The sequence below is a fragment of the Artibeus jamaicensis genome, unplaced genomic scaffold (genome assembly GCF_021234435.1).
Source record: "Artibeus jamaicensis isolate MK-2021 breed Jamaican fruit bat unplaced genomic scaffold, CSHL_Jam_final contig_452, whole genome shotgun sequence".
Lineage (NCBI taxonomy): Eukaryota > Metazoa > Chordata > Mammalia > Chiroptera > Phyllostomidae > Artibeus > Artibeus jamaicensis.
The window spans coordinates 6,977,908-6,986,776 of record NW_026521837.1 but is presented as its reverse complement, the minus strand read 5'-3'; the positions used below and the strand labels follow the sequence as shown (position 1 = coordinate 6,986,776).

The window sequence follows — 8,869 nt, the reverse complement described above, 5'->3', positions numbered from 1 at the left end:
TGTATGTCAGAGTCTATAAGTGCCTTGAGCATAAAAGATGTTTAATAATATTTATTGATTTTGTTGGCATACTGGTTTAGCTCATTATCACTTTGAAAACTCTCACTCTGTTTGAAATTTGGTGTTATACTCAATTTTGTAAGAATTTTGGATCATCTTATTCATCATGGAACATGTAATTTTTGAGAAGCAGAATTTTGCAAATTATGTATTGCTAACAAATGCCTTTAACTGTGGTTAGGGCTTCCCGTAAGGATGACCTCAGCGTCATTCAGACCAACAAGCAGCTTCTAATACTATGTGCACTTTTCATAACCATAACCCTGTGCATCCTGGCGGCTTCTTCATGACCTCGGGGGTGTTCTTATCAATGTGCATTTATTGGTGTCTCTTGAATGACTTTCAAGTACATTTTTTTCATTGAAATGACTTCCCAGAAGTCTGAAAAATCAAGAAAAAATGAATAAGGCATAGTAGGAACTGCAGGATAAGTACTAAGTGAGGTTTGGGGAAGCATAATAATGACCCTGAAAAATATCTACATCCTAATCACTGGGACTTATGAATATGCCACCTTACTTACAAGGCAAAAGGGCCTCAGCTGGTGTAATTAAGGTAAGGGCCTTGATATGGAGATATTATTCTAGGTTAATCCAGATTGACCCAAGGTAATCACAAGATTCTTTAAAAGAGGAATGCGGGAGGGTTGGAGTCAGAGGAGATGAGATGACAGACACAGAGGTCATAGTGATGTGGACACAAGCCAGAGAATGCAGGCTGCCTGAAGAAGCTGGGGAAAAACAGGGAAGGAAAAGGTTCTCCCCACAAAGCCTCCAGAAAAGAATGCATGGCCTTGCTGAATCTCAAATTTTAGTCCTCGAAGACCTATCTTCAGGCTTTGAGCCTCCAGCACGGTAAGATAATAAATTTGTGTTGTAGTAAAGCCACTAAACTTGTGGTAATTTGTCACGGCATCACTGAGAAACTAATACAGTGGTAAAGTAAAAACAACCCTCACCTGGAGACCTGTCACCACAGGGCGTCCACGACAAACATGCTAATTGGGCAACTTCCAGAAAATCTCTCCACTTCAGTTTCCTTTCTGAGAAAGTGAAATTATACCTGCCTTGCAGTGTTGTTACTATGACAGACACAAGTATGCGTGTGAGCACCTTGTAAAGTGTTTTATGTTATACAAATGTTTGGTAGAAAATTTTGATTTAAGGTTTTCTTAATGAGGGCGACAACTGGAATGGAGACATCTGTCCTTAGTGTGCCAGTACCTGAAATATCACACTCTAAGCGCTCCTTAATCAAACGTGCTATTCTAGAAGTGGCCCACTGCAGGGATGGCCATCCAGCACACTGGTCATGACCTTCCCTCCACCAACCAAACCGAAAGGGGATAATTTGTTGCAGAATCCTTTGTTCAAGGGCCAAAACACAGCCTTTGAATCCTTCTTAACCTGCCTTCAGGAAGTTGCTATCAATCAAGTAGAGCTGGCATGAAAGAAGAAACTTAGAAAGTTTGGTCCCTTTACCAGCGTCATGGGCATCACCTGTGAGCTTGCTGGAATGGCAGATCCTCAGGTCCACCCCAGAATGACTGAATTAGAATCTACACTTGACAAGATCCTTGGGTACATCCCGTGCGCTAGTGGAGAGAAGCTAGTTTGCAGTAGTTTGAATTCAGCTGTGCAAGTTACTATTGTGTGACCTCAGGCAGTTGTCTAAATCATCAAAGCCTGTTGTCTCATCAATAGATTGGAGAATACCCACCACATTGGTTTGTTACAAAAAAATTAGAGAGACTGCACATATAAGGCATTTTGCACAGTGTCTGACAACAAATACTCAGTTAATAACAGTTCTTTTCATTGTATCATTTTGCACCATCTACAGCTGCTAACCACACTACACACTCGTTCAATATTGCTGGAGCCTCTCAACAGGGTAATTCCGCAAGCCATGCACACGCATGGAGGTGGGAGAGGTGTGGGGAGGGGTATCGGGAGCGGGACAAGGAGCACTGTCAGCAATGCTCTCTCCAAATACCCAGGATAGTGTACATTCTGCAACAAGCATCAAACGTCATGTGGTCTCCATGCTTTCAGATCTTCACTGCACATGGCTTTATAAGAAACCGTCTGCTAAAGTCTAGACACAGCCATGGAGTCTGGTGACCTGTGGCAGCAAGCAAGGGCCAAAATTCCTGCTGAGTCGCTCTCAGCTCCAGCTCCCTAACTAAATTCCTTTCCTAACCTCCCACCTGCCTCTGGTTTCCTTGCAGCAGAAACATAACCTGCCTGCCCCTGCCCAGCCACCCTTAGCGCGCAGCAGCGGCCACCGCTGCAACCCCTTTCCCCCTGAACTGAGAAGGCTGGGCGGGGGTGCAGTGGGGGCGGAGCTCGGCGTCCTGCAGCTGCTGCTGCTGCTGCCTTCCTGGCTACCACCGCCTCCGAAGCTGCCACCCAAGGCTCCGATGCTCAGGCCCGCTGCGCTGCCCTACGAAGACAGACGGGTGCACCCCGGGCCTAACGGATGAGCAGCCCAGCACCTGAGCGCCCACCTCCAGTTTGGTCTGTTCCCCTTGGCCGTGACTGCAGCCCAGTGGTGGGGGCGGCCCCCGGCGGTCTCCGCCCGGGTTTTGCGTGCCGCCTCTGTTCTTTGCACGGTAATTTCAGTTCCTGCGAGCACCCTGCTCGCTCCGGAACAGGTCTGAGGAGAACCGCCGCTCCCAAGCACACCGGAGCCATCGTTTGGCGCGGAGAGCCTCCGGCTGGGATATGCGACGGGAAGCCCCTGCCACAGCGAAAGCAGTGGCCTCGTTGCGCTGGGGAGAGCCTGGCGAGAGCAGGTAGGAGACGCCCCCTGTACCACCTCTGCCCTGCGTCCAGCCCCGGGGGACCCGAGCAAAGGTGTGCTTGGTGCTTGATGGGGGGTGGGTTGGGTCCCACATCTTGCCTGGTGAGCCTTTGCCTGTTGCTCTTGTCCCCATCCCATCCTGCACTCCAGGAGGGTCTTTCTCGCAGGTGATGAATTTCTCTGCAAGGTCATTGCTCCCTTAGGCTCTGGCGCTGAAGGTAAATGGGAGAAGACGCTGCTGTTCTTATTGTCGGGCAAGGGGATTTATAATCAATGGGGTCTGTACACTGTGGATATCCCAATAGGGGTGTGTGTGTGTGTGTGTGTGTGTGTGTGTGGCAATACTACACCAGCATGTGTCTTATTTTCCTACGCTTATTCCCTTTAAGGTCAAAATGCTATAGTTATATATAAAATGTGTGTGTGTGTGTGTGTGTGTGTGTATACACACACACACACACACACACACAGACACAAAACCAAGTACACATATATAGTCTTTCTTGAGATAGTCTGAGAGAGAAGAAGGGCAGGCAGAGGATGATAAAAGGAAACCACTGTACAGACCAGTTCAGTATCTAGAGGTGAACTTTGGAACCAGATTAAATCTGGCTAGAGACTCAAAGCTATAAATGGCTCTTTGGAGATGAATTTTAGAAAGAGCTAAAGAACATTGTCAACCAGTATACACAAGAGATCTTCGTGCTATCCAGGCAGATCCAAAAGGTACGGGCAACATTTCAGACGCAACAATGGATAGTGGAAGGGGAGGAAAGAGGAAGGTATTTAGATACTGGAAAGTGAATTTTGGGTGTTGGGAAGGCAGCAAGTCCCTGTCGGGGTTAAAGGCCTTCTAAAGCAGCATCGGGAGAAGTCGCTGCTTGGAGTATAGGCAGTTCAAGGTTAAGGTGCTGTGAGTGTCCAGAAAGCAGGAGAAAAGGCAAGGGTTTGGAGAAGGAGGGGAGAACTAACACCCTGAGAGTCACCAAGAAGCAACCACCTCTCATTAAGGTGTCTTTTCCTTCCTGTTAAATCAATACTTTGGATATGCTCCATCTAAAAATTTTTCACAACACACTTGTTAAAGATCCACTGGTCCATGTTTGCATTTTGTTTTTGCAAAGAATCTGGGTCATGGTGGGACGGGAAGAGACTGAAGTGTTTACAACACCAGCAAGATTTGGAGAGAGAGTTGATTAAGGCTTAGCCTCATGAAATATTTACACATCTCTTGCGTGGGCTTTGTTTGCTCTTGTTGGTGCTACTGCATATTTTACTTTGATAATGATTTGAATGTACTTCTCCCAAATGTGCTTATTTTCCAGTTATAAACTATTGTTTCTTTTCCATTGTTTTCACCATTGGCCTGCCCTGAGTAACAACTGTGGGAATAAAGGTACATGAGTCACAGTATAAAGGCCAAAAAATCTTTTCTGTTGCTATCTGCAAATGGCAGGGGTTTGGATTATAGAATGTTCCTTTAAACTAGAATCATGGAGAACAGTTTTCAAGATTTATGTGTGTTTAGTAGAGGAAATAGGTTGTTACTTCATAAACAGAAAAATAAGTAGTAATTGCCATTGCAAATTTAGGTGTTCTACCATTGGAATTTATTTTGGAAACAGTGGTGAGGAGGTCATAGAGGGCCATGTAAGGTGTGTTGCGATGTGATGAGGCTTTACTTAATTACTAACTAGATTTCCTTGAAAATGATAAGGACAAAAATCCTAAGTGCATGGCTTTGGGTCAGTCTTAATTAGAGGTTGGGGTGAGCTCCAACAAGCTGTTTTTGAAATTCGAATTTTTAAAAATGGCCTCAATACACTTGCCCATTGTACTTAGTTATTTGTCTCTGCAACATTTCTTTGTGCCTCCAACATACTTAAAAGAATATATTAGAAAAAAAAGAATATATTAGATACAACTATCCTTCACTGTATGAATTTTTTCAGCCACAAAACCTGCATCTTACAGGGAATATTGGTTATGGAGTCACAAAACCATAAAGACAATTGGCTTCAGAGTGTCCAGATATACAATTCCAGGCCCAGCTTACACTTGAGCTCTGTCAGTGGCAACTGTTTCTACCCTTTATACACTCATTCATTGGTTCATTCATGCATTCAAAATATATTTACCCTGAACGAAACATAGTCTCGATGGTGGGATTGAAGAGTGAACAAGACACAGTCTCAGCATGCAAGCCTTTGGGAGAGAGGGAGTGACAGCTGGTTAAGCGCTGTGGCAGAGTGAGCACAGGGTGCTGTGGGAGCCAGCTTGTGGAGCTCGAGAGGGCAAGGGGGCAAGGACAGTTCCCAGGCACATGAAGAAGAAGAAGAGGAAGCAGTCTGATAAAGAGGAGAGAGAAGGGCAGTCCTGGTACAGTGACCAAATATGCACAGCCCCAGGAAGAACAAGTAGCTCTAGGTGGTTGAAAATCTGTGAGCAGGTAAAGATGAGAAGATAGAGATAGAGAAGGAGGCAGATCCATCCTCAGGCTAAAGTTCAGAAGAGCCACTAACTCATCTGCTTAGTCAACCATTTGATCCAAAGGCATCAGGTAAATGTATTTCTATTGAGCCTTGTTGTTCACATTACCCAAGCTTATATGCTTCAGATACATATCTAGAAAGGGTAGCAACCTTTATAATAGACTGGTAGAAAGAGAGACGTGTCCTTGAGAAATGCTAATTCTCTGTGCCTCAATTTCTTCATCCACAGAATGTCTACCACCTACTTTGCATATTGTGAAAATAAAAAAGAATTAAGGGTTGGAGATTTGATTTTTATAGAAATTAAGGTTTTTATAGAATTTGAGTTTTACAGAAATGCAAGGAATCTTATTTTTATGACAACAGTGTTTGAGGAAAAGGATGAAACATACTGTATATTACAAGCTCTTCATTGTCCCAGACGACTCTGAAAGACAAACTGAACGAACAGAAGTGTAACAGACACAGAAAGCCCCAAAGACACATACAATTTATAATTATGTTTTTAAGTGAGAGAAACATATACAACAATCCCACAGTAATTGATAAGTGCCCTTCTAGAACCAGGCACAATCCATTGTGAAGTCAGTTTATTGGCTACGATAGCATTTTATTTTCAAAAAAAATACAATAAAGGAAAATAGAAAGATAAATAAGTATTGTTCATTGAACTTTTAAATTCAATATATGTTTATACATATGTACACACTAGACTAGGATATAAAAATATGTGTTTTATTATGCATTGTGTTCCCAAAAATCCAAAAGTGACTACTTTGAGTGAATCAAAAAACAGATGCTTCCAGTTTGCAAGATCCCAGGGGTCAGCTAGGAGATTGGGTATGTAGGCATTTATGTAAAATTCTGAATAGCAGAACTGCCTGGAGAAAGGTAAAACATTATGACTTACCAGTAAATTCGTGGCAGTAAAGTTAGGGGAGATAAGATCCTTGGGGACTGAATTAGTCTAGAAAGCTTTGAGGAGGAAGTGGAACTTGAGCTGGTTTGTGAAAGACGGACAGATCAGTGTGGCAGTGAATGAGAGCCAATGAAATACGAGAAAGGAGTGAAGAATGAGGTGGCATAATGGGAAGTTTATTAAGAATTACTCAGAAAAGAAAAAATGAACATCAAGTTGTAGGGAGAGAATTGTAGCAGAATTTCTGTTTAGGCTAAAATATTACTCAAGAGTTGCTATTTATTTTATATCTAAGATTCCTTTTCCTAATATAGCTACTTTAAGAAGATCTGGAGAGAATAGCCATAACCTCATAAATATGTCATTTCCTGCCATCTTTTTATTTCTTTTGTAATAATTTCCAGGCTAGGCCTTGTTTCAAGTGAATTTCATGATTGAACTATCGAAATTACGTGATACACCACATTGTAGCACGATTATTTCATTTCTCAGACCACAAGTACAGTCTTTAGCACAGGGGGAAAGGGTGATCAGATCACACATTGAGCAAATCCTTCTATGCTTTCCAACAAGTCTCCTTTTTTGAGTGCTTCAGAGGTGCGAGGCCTGGTGCTCAGCACAGACTGCCCTGTGAAGCTGAGCCAGACCACTTGAAACCCATTCTGGAAGGGCAGAATCTGTTGGATTTCCTTTTTCAGGTTCTCTGTGACTTGCCCATCATTTTAGTTAAATACGAAGGTCCCCTGACTTACAATGATTTGACTTAACAATTTTTCAACTTTGTAATGGTGCAAAGGCCAGATACATTCAGTAGAAACCATACTTCAAATTTTGATCATTTCTTAGCCTCCTGATACCAGCGTGATACTTCCTCATGATGCTGGGCAGTGGCAGCGAGCTCAGCTCCGTCAGCCACACAGTCATGAGGGTAAACAATGCATACTCTGCAGTCTACAGTGTACTCATTGTGTTAGAGGGTTTTGCCTAACTGTAAGCTAATGTAAGTGTTCTGAGCAGGCTTAGGGCAGGCTAAGCTAAGCTATGATGTTTTGTTGGTTAGGTGTATTAAATACATTTTCAGCTTGTGATATTTTCAACTTACTGTGGGTTTATCTGGACATACCCCATCTTAAATAGAGCAACATGTGAACCTAGTATGCATTTTTAGAAATTAACATCAGTGTTCTGCTGTACCCTGATAGTTATTTTAAGGAGATAAAATCAGAGGAGAAAGCCTTTACTCGTATTTCTGAAAAACTTTGTTGAGATTTTTCAGCTCTTCTGTCTTTCCTATGAAATAAAACAATGTTATGATTCTGATACCCTTTTGAATAAAGCTACACCTTTAACCAGAAGAACAATGCCAGTTAAAATAGAGACTCATGCACTTAACTTAGTTGGAGTGCCATAAAAGATGGAAATGGACTTTTTTATGAAGATGTCTTGGACTCCTCGTTCATCCCCCTTCTCTGCATCCAAATGTTTTGGTTAGTGATAATCTAACCTTTTTTACAGAAGAGTCAAGACCGAAATAATAAAACATCTAGAGGCTGCATTTTAACTGAAAAAACACTTAATAAATTTCATGAGGAATGTGTATATGCTTTACAATTTAGATTACTTATTGTCTTGTTTGCCAGTAAGAAAATTTTTCACCATTTTAGCTGAGTGCATCAGAGATGGCAACACAGCAACAGATTTCTAATATTTTTATGTCTGTAATTAGATTGTCAGCTTTATTTTGATGCTAGCAGCATAATTTGGGGTCTGAATTATTATTCCCAAGCAATCATAACTGATCTTCACTGGGAGGTTAAATGGTATGACCTATTGAGTCTGAGTCCAAATTCGTAAAGTGGGGTTCCTAACAGCCAGGTGTAGATACCACTATTTGGCCCTACTTTTATGAACAAGAAAATAAAAATGTTACAGAAGAGTCCCAGACAAGATAATTAACTTGTCCTAAATCACCATTAGAGCTGGGACTAAAATTTAGATCCCTTAGCTGCTTGTTGGCTAAGGGGAGGGAGAGCAGGACTGAAGGGAGAGAGGTCTGAGCATCTCCTGACTGACAGGGGGGAGGGGAGGAAATCAAAATGCTCTTGCAGACCTTCCAAAATTGAGAGTAAATGCAATGAGACTTTCTGAACGGCAATGCAGTGACCTCTGACCCCAGGGTCTGCCACAGCAGAAAAGGCAGGGATCAGCTGTGTGATCTGAGGTGAGGCACTTTCTTGGCCTCACACGCCAGATTCAATTTTTAAATGGAGATTCTTGGATCTGAAACCCAGTGGATAGATATCCAGGCCACCCGCCCACCCTGGGAAGTTTGCCTTAGTAAGTACTCGCAGCCTGTGACACCTGCAGAACCAAACTGACCCTGAGGAAAACTTAAGGTTAAAGAGTAAAAATCTACAGACACAAGCACCTCCAGGGACCTGAGCATCCTAATTCGGTGAACAGGTGGACAGAGCACTCCAGAGCTCCTTGAAAAATCGCATTTGCATCCACTAATTTCTGGAGGAAAAGGAATTGCAGATAATTTTTTATAAGCCTGAATTACGTGAATGATTACACAAGGTGGGAAATCTAG

General features: G+C 42.6%; 1 protein-coding gene across 1 annotated transcript in view; it reads left to right on the top strand.

The window, feature by feature from the left end:
* Nucleotides 1-2,447: 2,447 nt before the first annotated feature.
* The window catches only part of GPRIN3 (GPRIN family member 3), a 70,951-nt gene continuing 64,529 nt past the window's right edge, over nucleotides 2,448-8,869 (top strand). Inside the window, exon 1 of the mRNA XM_037163259.2 lies at nucleotides 2,448-2,857. The gene's annotated coding sequence lies outside the window, so the exon portion shown is untranslated. The remainder of the gene's footprint in view (nucleotides 2,858-8,869) is intronic.